This window comes from Leptonychotes weddellii, chromosome 16 (assembly GCF_054177405.1).
Source record: "Leptonychotes weddellii isolate Sample4059 chromosome 16, ASM5417740v2, whole genome shotgun sequence".
NCBI lineage: Eukaryota > Metazoa > Chordata > Mammalia > Carnivora > Phocidae > Leptonychotes > Leptonychotes weddellii.
This window is the reverse complement of record NC_138384.1, coordinates 42,564,049-42,583,470: the sequence shown is the minus strand read 5'-3', so window position 1 is coordinate 42,583,470 and position 19,422 is coordinate 42,564,049. Positions and strand designations below refer to the sequence as shown.

The 19,422-nt window shown below is 40.5% G+C and overlaps 2 protein-coding genes across 7 annotated transcripts in view; one reads left to right on the top strand and one right to left on the bottom strand.

The window, feature by feature from the left end:
• ZNF229 (zinc finger protein 229) overlaps positions 1-19,422 on the top strand; it is a 474,727-nt gene that overhangs the window by 305,993 nt on the left and 149,312 nt on the right. The window lies entirely within an intron of this gene.
• Positions 1-19,422, bottom strand: part of LOC102747161 (uncharacterized) — an 81,153-nt gene that overhangs the window by 32,619 nt on the left and 29,112 nt on the right. For 4 of the 6 annotated variants that reach the window (XM_081807053.1, XM_081807056.1, XM_081807059.1 and 1 more), the window contains exon 1: positions 3,058-3,175. The exons of the other annotated variants lie outside the window; for them this stretch is intronic. The gene's annotated coding sequence lies outside the window, so the exon portion shown is untranslated. Of the gene's footprint in view, positions 1-3,057; positions 3,176-19,422 lie in introns of those variants that run through there. 6 annotated transcript variants of the gene reach the window in all.

The following is a 19,422-nucleotide window of genomic DNA, read 5'->3' as shown; positions in this document are numbered from 1 at the left end:
GGGGACAGTATGATGAAGCCAATCTGGAAAACAGTTTTGGCAGTTTGTCAAAAAGTTAAACCAAAAGCTACCAGTCAGCCAAGCAACTCTACTCCTTGGTATCTACCCAAGAGAAATGAAAACCTATCTCCAAACAAAAACATATACATATGTATTTATAAAACTGTTATTCATAAGAACCCCAAACTGGAAACTAAGATGTCCACCCATGGGTAAATGGACAAAGTGTGGTGTGTCCACACTGAAATATTAATGGGCAATAAAAAGGAATAAAATTATAATGTATACAACATGGATGAACCCTGAAAATATCACAAGTGAAAGAACCAGTCACAAAAGACCACACCTTGTATGATCCCATTTAAATAAAGGGTTCACAATATAGAGACAGAGAAGAAGTTAGTGGTTGTCTGGGGTTGTTGAGAACAGACGTTAACTATAAATGGTAATAAGGGGTCTTACTGGAGGAATGAAAATGTTCTAAAATTGAATTATGGTTAGAGCTGCACCCCTCAATGTTACAAAAATCACTGAATTGTACACATGCAAAGGGAAAATTCTGATATGTAAAATAGAGATCAACTAAGTTGTTTTTAAGAATTGTCTGAGAAGCAACATCTCATTTAAGTTAACAAACCTGAACTGAGTCCATATGAAATTTGTATTTGACTGAATGAAAAAAAAAAGAGGGACAAAAAGGGATGCTGATCTTTACAGCAGAAAGCCCACTAATAAAACATGTCTCCCCACTGGAAACTTTAATTACAAAAAGAAATACAGTAACTTCAGTGGTAAAATGGCACAGACATCCCCTTCACCAAGTGAACAAAACTGACATCACCAATATAAAAGCCAAAATATGTCCTTCGGCTCCTGTTATGTTGATTGAAAAGGCCACGTCACCACTTCTGTGGAATCCCCGACAATGCATAATCTGAATCAAACAGTGAAAATTCAAAAGATGGGCTTTCTCTGATACGACTTGCCTACACATCATGAACAAAAACATCACGAACAAAATAATGAAGGATGAGGAATCATTCTGGATTAAAGGAGACAACAGAAAACATGACAGCAAAAGGCAGCCCACAACATTGGCTTTAATCAGGAGAAAACAGTTTTAAGGATTTTAAATGAAAAACAGAACACATTTAAGTATGGACTGAGGGTCAGAGAATAGCACATTAACAATGTAATTTTCTGATTTTGATCTAGATACTGTGATTATAGAAGAGACTATCCCGATTCCTAGAAAATAAACAGTGTTTAAAAAAAAACCACAGGCCTAAAATGGCATCACTTAGGCCAAATCACCAAACTGGGGCTTAATGACTAACCTAATTGCAGTTTCAACCTCCCCCAGAAACACAGTGTTAACCAGTCACTCAGGAATTTTCTGATAAGCACCTATGAAGTTAATCTGACACACAGGCCTTCTCCATCCCTTCAAGATGCATAAGATCCTCTGCTCTTCCCTCCAAGGTAAAGTGGCCTTGCTTGAAACAATCCTTTCTTTCCTCTTGCTAATAACTTCCTTGCCCCACCCTCCTTCCTACAAAAACCTTGCATTTTGTACAACTCCTGGGAGCTGCCTTCTACTTGCTTTATGGGATGCTGCCCAGGGTATGAATCATTTAATAAAGTCAATTAAGTCTTCAAATTTAGTCAGCTGAATTTTTGTTAACAATACAAATACTTAGGGACATAGAGGTATCATCTACAGCATAATCTCAAATTCTTCGGGGGGGGGGAAAGAGATGCGTGAAGGAAAAAAGGCAAGGGCAGTTGACAGCTGGAAGCAGCTAGGCCTTGGTGTTTTCAACTCATCATAAATAATTTCAAGAATATCAGCAATTTTCAGACGTAACTACTTAGTGTCAATGGTGCAACAAGAAAGGCAGTCTTTTTTGAGACAAAGGCCAAGGACAGAAAGGAGGCTCTGAAACACCACAATTATGTCTTTGTCCCTGAGAAATCAGGAGATACTCTGCCCCCGCCCCACCCCTCCTCCTTTCCAGCCAGAAATGGTTTGGGAGTGTTAACCTTAAAAATAGAACTGCCAGTTATGTTACTGGAATAGCAGAAAATCGCAATCCAGGACAAGCAAGATATGGCAAAAACACAGGCAAGTCCACAGAACAAAGGAGAGGAACACTCTTTTACAGGGTAAAGGGAGAACTTGGGAATGCTGTCATAAAGAAAAAGTCCATTGAAGCAAACGGGGGCTTGGAAGTATAGTGGCTTTTCATTGGCTGAGTTTTGACAATCTCTCATTGGCTGGGCTGACGCGGGGCGGGAAGCCATTCTTCCTCCCTCTGGGATAGTAACTAATAGCTAAAATAGTATCAGGTGGTCTCTTCCAAGTGGGTCTGCAATCGACAAGAGTCATGGTAGGGTATGAGCGCTTTCCCCCTGCCAGCCTCGGACTCCATTCTGAAGGAGATTTCCCTTTATTAATTTTACACAGGAGTAACTCCTCAGAAAGGGTTCGGGACTATCAAGCTTCCTACAGGGATCAAAAAGAAGTGCCAGGACTCACTGCAGCCACGATATTCGTGGCTGTCCGGTTACTAAGCACTTAACAAAATTAGAGTCTAATACCAAGAGACCACCATTCACCACGCGGCAGGAAGTGTCCTTAAGACTTTTATTTATACCATCTCGTTTGATTCTCAAACCACTGGATTATAGGAAGGTAGGAACGTCATCCCAATTTTACAAAAAAACAAAAACAAACAAAAAACCCAACCCCCCCAACCTCCGAGACAGAGAAATTTAAGTAAGTGGCCCAATGAATGTTCAACCACGCGACAAGGGCAGAGCGAGGGAAAGGTGGGCGGCCTGGGGAGGCAGGACTGCAGGAGGAGAGTCCGGGAGACCCTCCACCAGGCCATACGCTGCTCAACCGCCTCAAAAGCCAAGAGGGTCCCTGGAGGGGAACGCCACTCCAGCCCTCAAGCCACCTCTCTCGCGCGCAGCTCTCCCCCCCAAATCAATGGCCAGCGGTACTAGCACCCCGGGAAGTTCAGGAGGGTCCCGAAACCAGAACCCACTTACCACAGCGACCGGAGAGCCTGCAGCAGAGCCCGCAACGTAGCCGGGAACAACCTGGCCACCTGAGCGGAAGTGCCTGAGACCGCCCCGCCCCAAACTCCGAGGGGATCGACTACCCAGAATTCCTCTCTCCCGGCTGCCTTGCGGAAGTACCCGAGTCTCTACCGAACTGGCGGACTACATTTCCCAGAAATCCGGAGAACACCGGCCCCCATTCCCACCCTCCCCGGCCGGAAGTGCTTGCGACTCCTGGGAGATGCGGCTCTCTAGTTCCCACAATGGTCGTGGGGGCTGAGTTCGTGTTGTCCGGTTCTTGGGCGGTAACGTGCGTTCCCATGCTGGGGCTAGAGTTCACCTCTCCCGGAATCCGGCATCATAAAATATTCTGTTATTTAAGCTGCTATTAGTTTTGTCTCTACAATAATAGCAAACCTAGCTAATATATCACTGGAAAGGTTAGTCTGAAACTGCAATGATGAACTTAAGATCTTCGGAAGAATGCACAAGGTCAAGGCTTAAGAAGCTGTACATTTGGAAATCTACACAGAACTGTTGAGAAAAACACTTTAAAACTGTATTACAAAATTCATGGGCCCAAGAGAGGTATGGTAATTTGGTTGATTCTTTATTACCTCTCCCACAGGAGTCTGAATCACCCAAAATCCACGAGTCACCTCCATTCTGTCAGTACACTATCACGTGATGGTCTAAAGAACTATTGTACCACAGAGAAGCGCCTTTAACAGGAATAGCCAAGGCACCTCAACAGAACCTCACGGACACAAGTCTTGGATTTTCCTGGGATATTTGGTAGACCACTCAGATGGAATAAAGGCCAGAGACAACGCCAGAAGGACAAACAAGATTGGACACACACGGGTCCAGATCCTGGCTCTAGGCACCCCAACTGGACAACGCTCACTACCAGTAATGACCAAATTCAGGCAGCAGAGGGCAACGTAAAAAAAATTGGCACTGCAAGTGTGGGCCTTCTCGAGGCACAGGGCCTGGCGCGATCTACTTGGATCTAAGAGCTATACAGTCTCCATTCTAACTGACAATCTCACCTCCTTAAGCACACATAGTCTTTTATTTTTATTTAAATTCTAGTTAGTTAACATACAGTGCAATAGTGGTTTCAGGAGAATTCAGTGATTCATCACTTACATACAACACCCAGTGCTCATCATAACAAGTGCCCTCCTTAATACCCATCACCCATCTAGCCCATCCCCCACTTATCTCCCTCCATCAACTCTCAGTTTGTTCTCTATCATTAGGAGCCTTTTATGGTTTATTTCCCTCTCTCATTTTTCCCCCTCCTGTATGTTCATCTGTTTTGTTTCTTAAATTCCACATATGAGTGAAATCACATAGTAATTTGTCTGTCTCTGACTGACTCATTTTGCTTAGAGTAATGTACTCTAGCTCCATCCACATCACTACAAATGGTAAGATTTCATTCTTTTGATGGCTGGGTAATATTCCATTGTTTTTATTTATATACCACATCTTCTTTATCCATTCATCAGTCAATGGACATTTGGGCTCTTTCCATAATTTTGCCATTGTTGATAATGCTGCTTACAAACATCAGGGTGCATGCACCACTTTAGTACATATAGTCTTAGAAGCTGCACAGCTATGAGTATCTTCATCTACGATGTCAGCCCTAGCCTGACATCACCAAAACTGGCCTTTAAAAAGATTGGGCTTATGACAGAGAAATTCCACTCCCAATACCCAAGAGAAATTATACCCAAGAGAAATTAAAACATATGTACACACTTGTACAAAAAATGTTCATAGCAGCATTATTCAGAATAGCCAAATTATAGAAACAATCCAAATGTCCAGTAACTGATGACTAGATAATAAAATGTGGTATATTTATACAATAGAATCTTATTCTGTGATTAAAAAATGAAGTACTGGGGCACCTGGGTGGCTCAGTTAGTTAAGTGACTGCCTTCGGCTCAGGTCATGATCCTGGAGTCCCGGGATCGAGTCCCGCATCGGGCTCCCTGCTCAGCGGGGAGTCTGCTTCTCCCTCTGGCCCTCTCCACTCTCATGCTCTCTCTCTCTCTCATTCTCTGTCTCTCAAATAAATAAATAAAATCTTAAAAAAAATAAAAATAAAAAAATAAAAACTGAAGTACTGATTCATTCGAGGGTTAACCTTGAAAACGTGCTTAGTGAAAAAAGCTAGACACAATAAAGAATGTATTTTATGATCCCATTTATATGAAATGTGCAGAAGACATCAGTCTATACAGGAAGATAAGTTGTTATCAGGGACTTGTCCATTGGGAGTGGAAAACGGCTGCTAATGGATGGGGGCGGGTGTTGGTAGGCTGATGAAAAAGCTCTGGAATGAGATAGTGGTGATAGTTTAAATCTTTGTGAATATACCAAAAGTCATGCAATCATACACCTTACAAGTGTGAATATTAAAGTATGTGAATTATATCTCAATTGAAAAAAAGATATTGGCCTGTTTGAAACTGTTTCCCACTCACATGTTACTATGGACTGAATTGTGCCCCTCTGCCATGCATATGTTGAAGCCCTAAACTCCAGTGTGACTTATTTGGATATAGGGTTTTTAAGAAGGCAATTAAGATTAAATAGGTCATTAGAGTGGGGCCCCAATATGATAGGATACAAACAAATGGAAAAGTATTCATGTTCATGGATTGGAATTGTTGATACTATTAAAATATCAATATTATCAAAAGTCATCTATAAATTCAATGAAATCCCTATCAAGATTCTAATGGCAATTTTTTTTACAGAAGTAGAAAAAACACGTAAATTTATATGGCACCACAAAAGACCCCCAATAGCCTGAAAAAGAAGAATAAAGCAGGAGGTAACACATTTCCCAATTTCAAGCTATACTATAAAGTTATAGTCATCAAAACAGTATGGTGCTGGCATAAAAACAAATAGATCAATGGGACAGAATTGATAGCCCTAAAATAAACCCAATCATATATGGTCAACTAATATTTGACAAGGGAGTCAAGAACATTCAATGGAGAAAAGACTTTCTTTTCAATAAATGGTGCTGGGATAATTGGATATTCACATGTAAAAGAATGAAACTGGACCCATATCTATACCACTCACGAAAATTAACTCAAAATGAATTAAAGACTTAAATGTAAGAAACTCCTAAAAGAAAACAGGAATAAAGCCTCTTAACATGGGTCTTGGTTATGATTTTTTGGATATGACACTTAAAGCACAAAGAACAAAATAAAAAAACAAGTGAGACTATATCAAACTAAGAAGCTTCTGCACAGCAAAAGAAACCATCAACAAAGTGAAATGACAACCTATGCAATGGGAAAAAAAAATCTACAAGCCATATATCTGGTAAGAGGATAATATCCAAAATAGATAAGAACTCATATAACTCAATATCAAAACAAACAAACAAGCCACCCCCCTCCCAAATAACCTAACTAAAAATGGGCATAGGACCTAAATAGACACTTCTCCAAAGAAGATATACAAAATACCAACAGGTACACGAAAAAACGCTCACTTTTACTAGTCATTAGTAACACCCCAATTAAAATCATAATGAGATATCATTTTGTGCGTGTTAGAATGGCCATCATCAAAAAGACAAGAGATAACAAATGCTGGCATGAATGTGGAGAAAAGGGAACAGCTGTGCACTGTTGGTTAGATTGTAAATTGATACAGCCATGGTGGAAAACAGTATGGAGGATGCTTAAAAAATTAAAAATAGAGCTACTATATGATTCAGCAATTCCACTTCTGGGAATATAGACAAAGGAAATGAAAACACTAATTTGCAAAGATATCTGCACCCCCATGTTTATAGCAGCATTATTCACAATAGCCAACACAAGGAAACAACTTAAGTTTTCATCAATGAATGCATGGATAAAGAAGTTTGGGTATATATTTACAATGGAATATTATTCATCCATAAAAAGAAGTGATCAATGCTCGCTTCAGCAGCACATATACTAAAAAAAGAAATGATGAAATCCTACCATTTGCAACAAAATGGATAGATTTTGAAGACATGCTAAGTGAAATAAGTCAGAGAAAGACAATTACTGCATGATTTCACTTATACGTGGAATCTAAAACTAAAACAAAAAACAAACTCATAGAAAAAGGGAACAGATTTGTGGTTACCAAAGGCAGAGGGTGGGGGGTGGGGGGAATTGGAGGAAAGTAGACAAAAACTACAAACTTCCAGTTATAAGATAAATAAGTACTAGGGATGTAATGTATAACATGATGACTATACCGAACACTGTCATATAATATATAGGAAACTTCTTATGAGAGTAAATCCTAAGAGTACTCATCACAAGGAGAAAATGGTTTCCTTTCTTCTATTTATGCGAGAAGATGGATGTTAGCTAAAGCTATTGTGGTAATCATTTCCCAATATAGTATCAAACCATCACACTGTACACCTTAAACTTATACAGTGATGTATGTCAATCATTTCTCAATAAAATTGGGGCTAAAAAGAAAATAAATATTTGGTTAATATGTATGTGAAAATATTTATAACAAAATAATGAACACTTATAACTATTAGAGTTATCATTGTTGGAACTGATGTAATAGTGTTATCTACAACTATCACCTTTCACTACTCATTCCATATTCCCCTTACTCTCAGAAAACACCTCAGTTCATTGTGGTTCTTTTCCTAGTGGATGAACTAAATTCTCATTCTTAAAGGTTTTGAGACATTAACAGTCCTGCCTGAATTGTGGTGTTGTATTTTTCCATTGGTTTTTAATCATAAGACATGGTGCTTTTAAGAGACACCCTAGGGCGCCTGGGTGGCTCAGTTGGTTAAGCGACTGCCTTCGGCTCAGGCCATGATCCTGGAGTCCCGGGATGGAGTCCCACGTCGGGCTCCCTGTTCAGCAGGGAGTCTGCCTCTCTCTCTGACCCTCCCCCCTCTCATGCTCTCTATCTCATTCTCTCTCTCAAATAAATAAATAAAATCTTTAAAAAAAAAAAAAAAAGAGACACCCTAAGTGATCTCTTGCATTCTGGACATACTCTTGCTTACCTCCACTGTGTTATAGCAACTCAATTCTCTCATTGTTATCAGGATCAATTACCCAGCCAGTAAAATAACCCCCTTCTTTGACTATTCATTCAGAAGTAAGAGACATCAAGTGCCCAGTTGGAAGTATCAAGTTCAAATTCAATGGAATCATTATTGTGTCTTCTGATGGAATCATTCATTCCCTTGGAAATAAGATCTCTATAGAGCTTGTTCATGGAGACAGGAAGCAAAATATTTGCTATTGGATCACTTGAAGTAATAGTGAGTGGAGCCACTCAAATTTCTACCCCTGGATTCCTGATCTTGTGAAACTTGTTTATGGGTAAAAGAGCACCATATTCTGGGCACTGATTTAAATCATATACAGCATCTATGAGGACATTGTTCCAGCCCAACAAGAGACTGCCACCTACTTGGTAATGCAACTAAATTTTCAAAAGGTTAGTCCATTTTCTATCAATTCAACTACTTCAAGGTAATGGGGAACATGATAGAAACAGTGCATTCCATGAGGATGGGCTCATTGCCACACTTCATTTGCTATGAAGTAAATCCCTTATCAGAAGCAATGCTGTGTGCAGGTTCCTCAAAAAAATTAAAAATAGAACTACCATATAATCCAGTAATTGCACTACTGGATATTTACCCAAAGAATATTAAAACACTAATTCAAAGAGATATATGCACCCCTGTGTTTACTGCAGCATTATTTACAATAGCCAAATTATGGAAGTAGCCCAAGTGTCCATCAATAGATGAATGGATAAAGAAGATGTGATATATATATACAGTGGAATATTATTCAGCCATTTAAAAAATGAAATCTTGAGACACCTGGGTGGCTCAGTTGGTTAAGCATCTGCCTTCAGCTCAGGTCATGATCCCAGAGTCCTGGGATTGAGTCTTGCATTGGGCTCCTTGCTCAGCGGGGAGCCTGCTTCTCCCTCTGCCTGCTCTGCCTGCAGCTCTCCCTGCTTTTGCGCTCTCTCTCTCTGACAAATAAATAAAATCTTTTAAAAAAATAAAATAAATAAAAAAATGAAATCTTGCCATTTGCAACAACATGGATGGATCTAGAGAGTATAATGCTAAGTAAAATAAGCCAATCAGAGAAAGACAAATACTACATGATTTCACTCATATGTGGAATTTAAGAAACAAAACAAAAGAACAAAGGGGAAAAAAGAGACAAACCAAAAAACACTCTTAACTATAGAGAACAAACTGATGGTTACCAGAGGGGAGGTGGGGGATGGTTGAAATAGGTGAAGGAGATTAAGAGTACACTTATCTTGATGAGCATTGAGTAATATATGGAATTGCTGAATCACTATATTGTACATCTGAAACTAATATAACACTGTATATTAACCACACTGGAATTGAAATAAAAATAAATTTTAAAAAAAGAGAGTTAATGCTGTGTGGAATCCTACAATGGTGGAAAAGAACTGTTAGAGTATACAATTGGTAGTTTTAGCAAAAGCACTACAGGCCTGGAAGGTGAATCTATTTCCAGAGTGTCTATTCAATTCAAAACAAGGCACTGCCCCTTCCATGATGGGAATGGTCTAATGGAACCAAACTCCCTCAGGTAGTTGCAAAATCATCCTGGGGAAAGGAGCTATATAAAGGAACCAGTGTTGGTCTCTGATGCCAGCAACTGGGCACTCAGCAATGGCTATAGGCAGGATGGCCTTGGTACATGGAAGTTTAAGTTGCTGAAACTGTGGATAACCTCCATTCCTGCCATTATGGCCACTTGGCTCATGAGTTCACTGGGCAATGACAGAAGTAGCTGTTGACAAAAGCTAAAAGGTGGCAACACACTGGGTCAAACTACTTACTTATTAAAACCCTCCTCTACTGAAAGTACCCTATGGTGGCCATTTACATGGAGCACACTTATCTTCACATTCTTTCTCCACTCAGTGGTCTATCCAAATTACCTCTCCCTTAGGATCCTGTGCAACCAATTTTCCAATCATTTATCTTTGAAGAACCTGAAAGTCCAGCCAAACCCTTGGCCATCACCCATGAAACTATATAGACTCTTAATTCTAGCCATTTGTTTCTTCAGGCCAAATGCGCAACCAAGGTACACTGCTCAAAGTTCTGCCCACTGGAAGGATTTCCCTTCACAACTGTCCTTCAGGGATGTCTCAGAAAGAGTGTTATGTTTCAGTTGAACAATTTCAGGTCCGTGCCTACATATCACACAGAACCATCTGCAAATTGGTCAGGAGTGAGTTTTCCCTTCCTCACCTGGCTAGTCATAAGGAACTTTCCGTAAAACCATAGAGGCACACTGGGAGAAAGTAATGTAGCACAAGTATGGACCACGGGCATTTGGGCCATTTACTGATGCTTTCAATGCCTCATATATACTTCCATTTACTTCTCATATATATCTCTCTTTCATTTGATAATGGAGTGCTTCTGTACATGCCCACATCTAAGCCTACATTGGTAAGATGACACCTAGTCCATGAAAGCAAGGTCAGGGTATATGGTAACTTATATGGTAACTTGGTAGCCCATGGTTAACTATTCAGCCACTACTAAAGTGCAATAGTAAAGCAAAAGCTGTTTCTTAAAGAGAAGATAGGTGTGTCTGTAGAGGATGCAGGGGTTTGTGCCAAAATTCTAAGGGTCTGTGCTATGAATCATCTATAGGAGCTGACCAAACATTAAAAACACCATTTCTGTCTGCCACTGACATTTCAAGAACCCTGGAATCTGCTGGATCATATGGCGCAAGTGGCAGAGCAGCTTATGCAAGGCAGCCTAGACTTGTTGAGAGCCTTCTTCTCCTCTGGGCTCCAGTCAGAAAGTTTTCAGGTCACACAAAAGAAGAACAGAGTAGCAGCCTGCAATGAGGAATATGCTTGTTCAAAAATCTGAGGGAGCACACTAGGCATGGTGACTCTCTTTTGGTTGTAGGAGGGGCCAGATGCAACATGTCCTTTACTTTAGAAGTGGTATTTCAACATGCCAACACCAATGATCCCCCTAGAAATTTTACTGAAGTGGAAGGCACCTAGATTTTTAGGGAATTTATTTCCCACCCTCTGGCATACAGTCTTACCAATATGCCTAGGATAACAGTGACTTCCTGATCACCAGGGCCAATAAGCCTCAATCAATGTGCCAGTTCTGAACCAGGATCCAGCAATCCCAGGTAAATGGTCCCTTTGGGGAAAGCCTGGGAAAAAGATTAAAATTGCAGTATTTGGCAGGGTAGCAGGGTACTTACTCAGGAAGATTCAACCTTTCCTTAATTCAATAAATTCTGGGTGTTAAAACTGGCTCATGTCTGGGTGCTGTTTAAGAGGTAGTTAATCTCTGTTTTTGGTAGATGCAGTTGGACTTCTGTCCAAATGACATAGAACTATTCCATTTATACACATCAAATAAGAATTTAGTATTCTTCACATCTATTTATTTCAGGGACATTAAGTTGTCATATTATCAGGCTATTCTGAATACCACATAGGCTCTGCTGTCCATTAGAGTATTCCTGCCCAACTTGTCTTGGGATTAAATGCCACCACTTGGCTGATATCACACTAGGATCCCATCATTTAATTTCATTTAGGGATCCCAGTTCAATGGCGTTCCCATTGTAATAACTCATCTGCAGAGAAGAACAAACCTTGAGCTCTTCAAAGATGCTGAGATTCCTCTCACAAATTCCTTCTCATGGTAAATTATGATTTCTCTATTCCTCCATGGTGGGTGAGCATGTCTAACATGATAAATCTGCTCTAACATTCAAATCTCCCTATGACTTTGATCACTTTCCTCTACATTGTACCAAAGAAATTCTGGAATTTCAACTCAACTTACTGTAGCTACACCTCCTTCCATTTTTTTCAAACTACCAACCAACTAAACAACCAAAAAAAAAAAAAAAAAAAAAGCTCTTTCCAACTTATGGAGCTAAAATATTGAATCCAGAATCTCTGCTTAGTGAGCCTATTTCAGTATATTCATCTCACCCAATTTTATACTCCTTGTACATGATCCTTATCCCTAAGATCCATTCCCAAACATGTTCCCAGATTTGTCTATATAAATTGAAAAATCATGAAATTCTCTTGATGTGTGGAGTACCACCTCAGTGTCGTATTTGTACCTAAGTCTTTGGTACCAGGTGTGACTTGAATCTAAGTATAGGTGTGGAAGCAAAGAAGTGTGGCAGGATTTGGTCCTGAGGAGAATCAGCAGTGTCTTTCATGGTATCTATTTCAGAGGAAACCACTGCATGTTATTCAGGCATAAAAATGCCAATTTCCTCAGGCAGTAGTGGAATGGCTGCTTCTAGTGGCAAGGACGACTTTGCAAAATTCAGGGGTTTGAAAGCAATCACTCATGGACAAGCATACATTTGTAGGTATTCCGTATTCCCAACAGAAAATTTCCAGCACTGTTGGAGCAATACATCTGAGAACAGATGCATTAAAGAGGATAAGAACATTTTCACTTTACTTGTGTCACATCTCCTCCAAGACAGCAGGTCTCACTGCCAAGAGAGATCCCACTGGCCTCCAATTTCTCCCATGTGGGAAAGTATGATCTTGTGAGTGGGTACTCGGCTTCCCTAGCTGTGTGGGATGCTGCTCAAGAGGCTCACTTCTTTCCTGCTCTACCCAGAACACTGAGGTGATCTGCATGGTTGAAGGGTTGGGAGAGGCTGGGAGCACAGCAACCAGGGCTTGGAACTCATAAAAGGTACACAGATTCTACTAAATGCTTCACAGACTGTCAGGAAGCCTGCCCACAAGCTGCTGTTGGGGATGACTTTCCTGCAGTTCCGCAAACTGCCTATTGGCACCCCCAACCCTCCACATACTTCATTTCCTCTACCTTGCGACTAGCTCCCTGCACCTACCCCAGCAGATGATAAGAATGAGCCTTTGCAGACCTCTAGCAAACACACATAGAAAGCCAGCCCAATTCTGCAGGATTTGGAAAAGGAACACAAACATAAGCACTTCAGGGAAAAACCATAAGGGGAAAAAAGGGAGGCTCTCAACACCAGTCCTGGCTTTGTGGGGTAGAGAAAAGGCATACAATCTTATAAATGTCCCCATCAAGAGAGAAAACAAAGTGTGGAGTGGATGTATCCATAGAAAAGTTCTGAGAGGGGCGCCTGGGTGGCTCAGTTGGTTAAGAGTCTGCCTTTGGCTTGGGTCATGATCCCAGGGTTCTGGGATCATGCCCCGCATCGGGCTCCCTGCTCAGCGGAGAGCCTGCTTCTCCCTCTCCCTGCCACTCTGCCTACTTGTGCTCTCTCTCTGTCAAATAAATAAAATAAAATCTTTAAAAAAAAAAAAAGAAAGAAAGAAAAGTTCTGAGAAAGCCTCAGAATCCCTAGCCAGCTGACTAGTGATAGTATTTCTCTACTGAAGCCAGTTAGTAGAGACTGGAGGAGGCGACTGCTTCTTCAAATGAAAAGACAGCAACACAAGACTTCAAGGCATATGAAAAATCAAGGAAACATGATATCACCAAAGGAACACAATATTGTTTCAGTAAGTAACCTCAAAGAAATGGAGAGTGAAGAATTGCCTGACAAAGAATTCAAAATAACTTTTAAGCAAGCTTAGTGAGGAGAACACTGATATAGACAACCCAACAAAATTAGGAAAAGAATACATCAACAAAACAGGAAGTTTAGTGGAGAGATAGAAGTTAGAAAAAAAGAACTAAACTGAAATTCTGGAGCCCCCAAAAACAATGAATAAAATGAAAAGTGCAATAGAGAGCATGATCATCAGACTTGATCAAGCAGAATAAAAAATCTGTTGGTTCAAAGATGAGTCATTAGAAATTTTCAGTCAGAGGAGAAGAAAATGAAAAAGAGTGAAGAAAGCCCAGGTGAATTATGGGCTATACTACAGGAAAACAATATACATATTATGGGAGTCCCAGAAGAAGAAAGAAAGGGGAAGAAAGCTTATTTTAAAAATATATAATGGCTGAAAAATCCCCCAAACTGGGGAGAGACATGCACACCCAGGTACATGAAGCTCATAGGTCCTGAAACACTGTCCACTGAAAGAGGACTTCACCGACATACACTATAATACAACTGTTAAAAAATTAAAGAGAGAGAATTTTTAAAGCAGCACAGAAAAAGAAACTCACCACCATAGGTTTTCACCAAAACCCTTGCCGGCTAGGAGAGAGATGATATATTCAAAGTGCTGAAAGCAAAAAACAAAAAACAAAACTGGGAACCAATACTATGCAGCAAAGCTGTCCTTCAGAAATAAAGACTTTCCCAGACAAACAAAAGCCGAGGGAGTTCATCAACCCCAGACCTGCCTTACAAAAAAATGCTAAAGGGCATTCTTCAAGCTGAAATGAAAGGATGCTAATTAGTAAAATGAACATGTAAGTATAAACCTCACCAGTAGAGAAAAGGAAGTATATTGTCAAATTCCCCTAGTTGTGTATCAATTCCTTAACTCTTGTATAAAAAAAGCATGAAAAACAACTATAGGTTCCTCAAAAAGTTAAAAATAGAACTACCCTGGGGTGCCTGGGTAGCTCAGTCAGTTAAGTGTCTGCCTTCGGCTCAGGTCATTATCTTGGGGTCCTGGGATCAAGCCCCGCATGAAGCTCCCCACTCAGCAGAGAGTCTGCTTCTCCCTCCCCTTTTGCCCGCCCCCGCTCCTTCTCTCTCTCTCTCTCTCAAATAAATAAAATCTTAAAAAAAAATCTTAACTATCTTGAAGTTTATAGATTTAACAGAGCTTCAAAGTGCTCAAAGCAAAAACTGACAGAATTGAAAAGAGAAAAAGACAAATTCACAATTACATCTAATAACTTAAATACTCCTCTCAGCAATTGGTAGAATAGAAAATTAGTAAAGCTATAGAAGACCTGAACAACATTATCAATAAGCTTGATCTAATTGAGCTGACATTTATAGACTACTTTACACAATAGCAGAATACACCTTCTTTTCAAGTACACATGGAATGTTTACTAAAAGAAACCATATTCTGGGTGATAAGACAAACCTCAAGAAATTAAAAAAAAACAGAAATCATGTAAAATATTTGCTCTGATCACAATGAAATTAAAATAGAAATTGGGATCACATATCTGGATAATGCTCAAACATGGAAATTTAAAAGCACAATTCTAAACAATCCATGAGGGTATCTGGGGGGCTCAGTCAGTTAAGTGCCCAGTTTACTGAGATTGAGCCCCACGTTGGGTTTCCTGCTCAGCAGGGAGTCTGCTCCTCCCTCTGCCCCTCCCCCCTCTCATGCTCTCTCTCCCCCTCACTCTCAAATAAATAAAAAATTAAAAAATCCATGAGTCAAAGAAGAACTCACAAGAAAAATTAAAATATACTTGTATGGAAGTGAAAACACAACATAAAATTTGCACCATACAGCTAAAGAGAAAAATAAATACAATTAAATGATTATATCAGAAAAGGTCTCCAATCATTGAGCTAGAGCTTCTACCTTAAGAAAGTATAAGAGTGAAGTAAAATAAAAAGGCAAGCAGAACATAGTAAGAATTAAAAAATCAATAGAGAGTAGAGAAAAATCAACAAAACTAAGAGCTAGTCTTTAAGAAGACCAATAAAATTGATAAACCTCAAACAACAATAACCAAGAAAAAAGAAGAGAAACAATATCACCAATATCAGGAATGAAAGCAGGAACATCACTACAGGCTCCAAAGATATGAAAAGGACAAGGAAGCTCCTCCCAATTAACAAGTCTCATTACTGTCATTAATAGGCTAGACCAACACTAGGGAAGCTCCTAATTAATTAGAATAGCAACAAATGAATCTGTGTTGGATACCACCAAATACCATATTAATCCTAGAGTGGCTCAAATAAAACTTTAAATTATTGTGGTGGTTACAAAGATAAAAATAGAGTCCACCAAACAATGCTTCCTCATCAGGACTAATTCAAAAATTGGAGGGGTATATTTATTTATTTTTGTTGTTGTTTACTGGAGATTCACACACTTAGACTCCCCAATCATCTGAATCACAGAAAAGTCCAACTTAAAAATGCAAGCCTTATTCCCAACAGGTCATTCAATTACTAAGTATAAACCTCAGTCCTTCCACAGCTCCTAATATCCTTACAGATGCCCCAGCTACCATGCCACTCATTGACATACACAATGCCTCCTCCCACAGCTCAATGAATCTTTTAACCAAAACAAACCCGTTTACCAACCTCCATCAATGGCAATTATTTGCCTCTTACCCTGGTTAGGAACTAGAAGTCTTCTGTGCCCTGATCACCTCCTGGAAATTCATGCTGATATACTTCATTGGTGGGTGGTATTTTGGTCCCCATAAAATGTTCAGTTTTATTAAGTATTTCATTGACCTGGGATACTGGGTTACATTGGTGCCTGGTGACCCTTCAGAGTTTAAAAAGGGAAAATCCCTCACTACAAGGAATGTCACTGGACACCAAGTCCATGGAATTCAAAAACTTATCTTTCATCATAGGCACTCATAAACTTGTGTCCCCAATGAAATTGCCCAACTCCATATTAGGTTAGATGATTTAACTAATGGACATTTATATTAACTTAAGCCCTGTGATACTGTGATATAATAAGAAATATATATATTTGGTCTTCATCCCCAGTTCCTGGCATAGAGTTCCTAAATCCCTTGGAATAGCCAGTGTGATAGGAGCCTCTTTTGTTCTAATGATGTGCCCCTTAATAGCTTCAGGATGGGGGCACCAGGAAGACCAAGGTATGACTCAACGGTTTGAACTCTCAGTCCAATAACCCCAACATCTGGGGAGGGGATAGGGGATGGAAATTGAGTACAATCATTAATGATCAATGATTTAATCAATCATGCCCACATAATGAAACTTCCATAAAACTCCCCAAAGGATGGAGTTTGGAGAGCTTCTGACTTGGTGAACACATCAAAGTGCTGGGAGGGTGGTGCATCTGGAGAGGGCATGGAAGCTCCAAGCCCTTTCATCCATACTTTGCTTTATGCATCATTTCCATTTGGCTGTTCCTGATTTGTATAATATCCTATAATATTAAGTAAACTGATTTCCTGAATTATTCTTCCTGGTGTGCTTCTGCCAACATCACCATAATAGGCCTTAAAACTTGATTAATTTCCTCTGGGCCCCCAGATATCATTGATTCTGATCAGGATACACATTAGTGCTCATTCAGTTCAGGCACAGACCTTACAAAAAAGCATCATTTGGAACATTCATTTGTCCTATCATCTACAGATAGAGAAATAATGCTCTACTGAAGGATGCCCTATTAAAATCACAAAATGGATGGCTTCCAAATGGCTCTCTCTTTCGCATACTGCTTTAGTCGCCCTGAATTTTCAATCTATAGGTCCCAAGACTCTCTGCCAAAATGCCATCAGGGGACCATCCCTCTTCTTTCCAATCTCTACAATACCCAGATAGAACTCCGTTTTTCACTTAACACCCCGCCCCCCACATTCTCCTGCCTCTTTTCAATTCTGGCATAATGTGTGCTGGATTGGCATCCAGTTCTAGGGCAGATAATGGAATGGGATTCACTGAGAACTGAGGGCCCATGACCCCTGAAAAGATTCTATAGTCCACAAGAAAGGTCTCTGGTAAACTTGCTTCCCTTCCCCACTAGTATAAACATTGGCTAATGGGAGGTCCCCCTTTACAAGAAATATGTCTTGGTACCTAGTCCCACACCTAGGGACTAGGTAATTGTGTATATCTTTAAACAAGAGGAAGATCTTAAATTAGTTCCCAGCACCAACTTTTTTTTTTTGAGAGAGAGAATGCACATGAGCACACGTGTGTGTGAGCAGGGGCTGAGGCAGAAGGGAGAGGGAGAGAGAGAATCCCAAGCAGTTTCCATGCTCAGCATGGAGCCTGACACGGGGCTTGATCTCATGACCCTGAGATCATGACCTGATCCAAAATCAAGAGTTGGACACTTAATCTACTGAGCCACCCAGGTACCCTACCCGGCACCAACGTTTTTTTTTTTTTTTAAGATTTTGTTTATTTATTTGAGAGAGAGAGAGCATGAGAGAGGGGAGGGTCAGAGGGAGAAGCAGGCTTCCCGCCAAGCAGGGAGCCCGATGCGGGACTCGATCCTGGGACTCCAGGATCATGACCTGAGCCGAAGGCAGTTGCTTAACCAACTGAGCCACCCAGGCGCCCCCCAGCACCAACGTTCTTAAATAGGACACCAGCTTTGGCTTCAGCCCATTATGTAAACACTTAATGGGGGAGCCACTACAGGATCTGGGATGACAATGCCCATGACCCCCATCATAATAAACACGCACCCCCAGAATGCTGAGGCCTACACATCAAAGGCAAAAATATGTCATTGTGGGACATTATGGCCCTACTTGGCCTGACCTTATCTCATTTGGCTCATCATCTGGGCCAGGGATTCTCCCACTCCAGCTCAATGCCAAACTCCTTGGGTTTCCTTTCATCTTCACTTACTCCAGTTCAGTGCCAAACTCCTTTGTCATCTCCACTTGCTTGGGGCATTCAATTACTTCACAGCTTTACTTGATAACCAATTGTGGCAAAAGTGACAGAAGACAAAATGTGTTATCTGCATAGGTAGTGCTCTTAAGGCTACTTATATTCTATATCTGATGCCTATGAGGTCGCCTGATATTGCCAATGTGCCCCAGAGCATCCCTTGGTCTTCAGTCACTCTTGCAATAATTTCTCAACTGTAGAACTTTGCCTTGAGGTCTTGGGTGTTAGCCCCGGACTCATTAGGAGTTTCCAGCATCTACTACACAGGGTCCTTACAGGCGCTATCCACAAGTCAATCACAGAGGACAGTGAGAACAACAACCATCAGCTCAGGGATGAGGATCTCAGCCCAAGAGACCAAAGCATCCCAAATGATAACTTCAGCACAACCAACAGTTCCAACTTTGATGCTGACTCAAGATATTCTATCACAATTTCATGCCACAGCCCATCAAATAAAAATCCTGACACCCACCCTGCTCCAAGTCCAACATACAGTTTCCCCAACCAACTCGTACCCCCTTTTGTGGCCACTATAACCTCCCAACTGCCCTTTTTAAAATCACTCACTTTCTGCCTTATCCCCAAAGATTCAATCTATGTAGCCTTGCTTACACTTTGTTCCTGACCTAGCCGATGCCAATATTATCGTAGGCAACTTAACTGAAGCTCCCAATTTCTCTGCTTATGTGTATCTCTGCAACCTCCATATTCTCCTCCTTTATACAATGTAGGCACACTG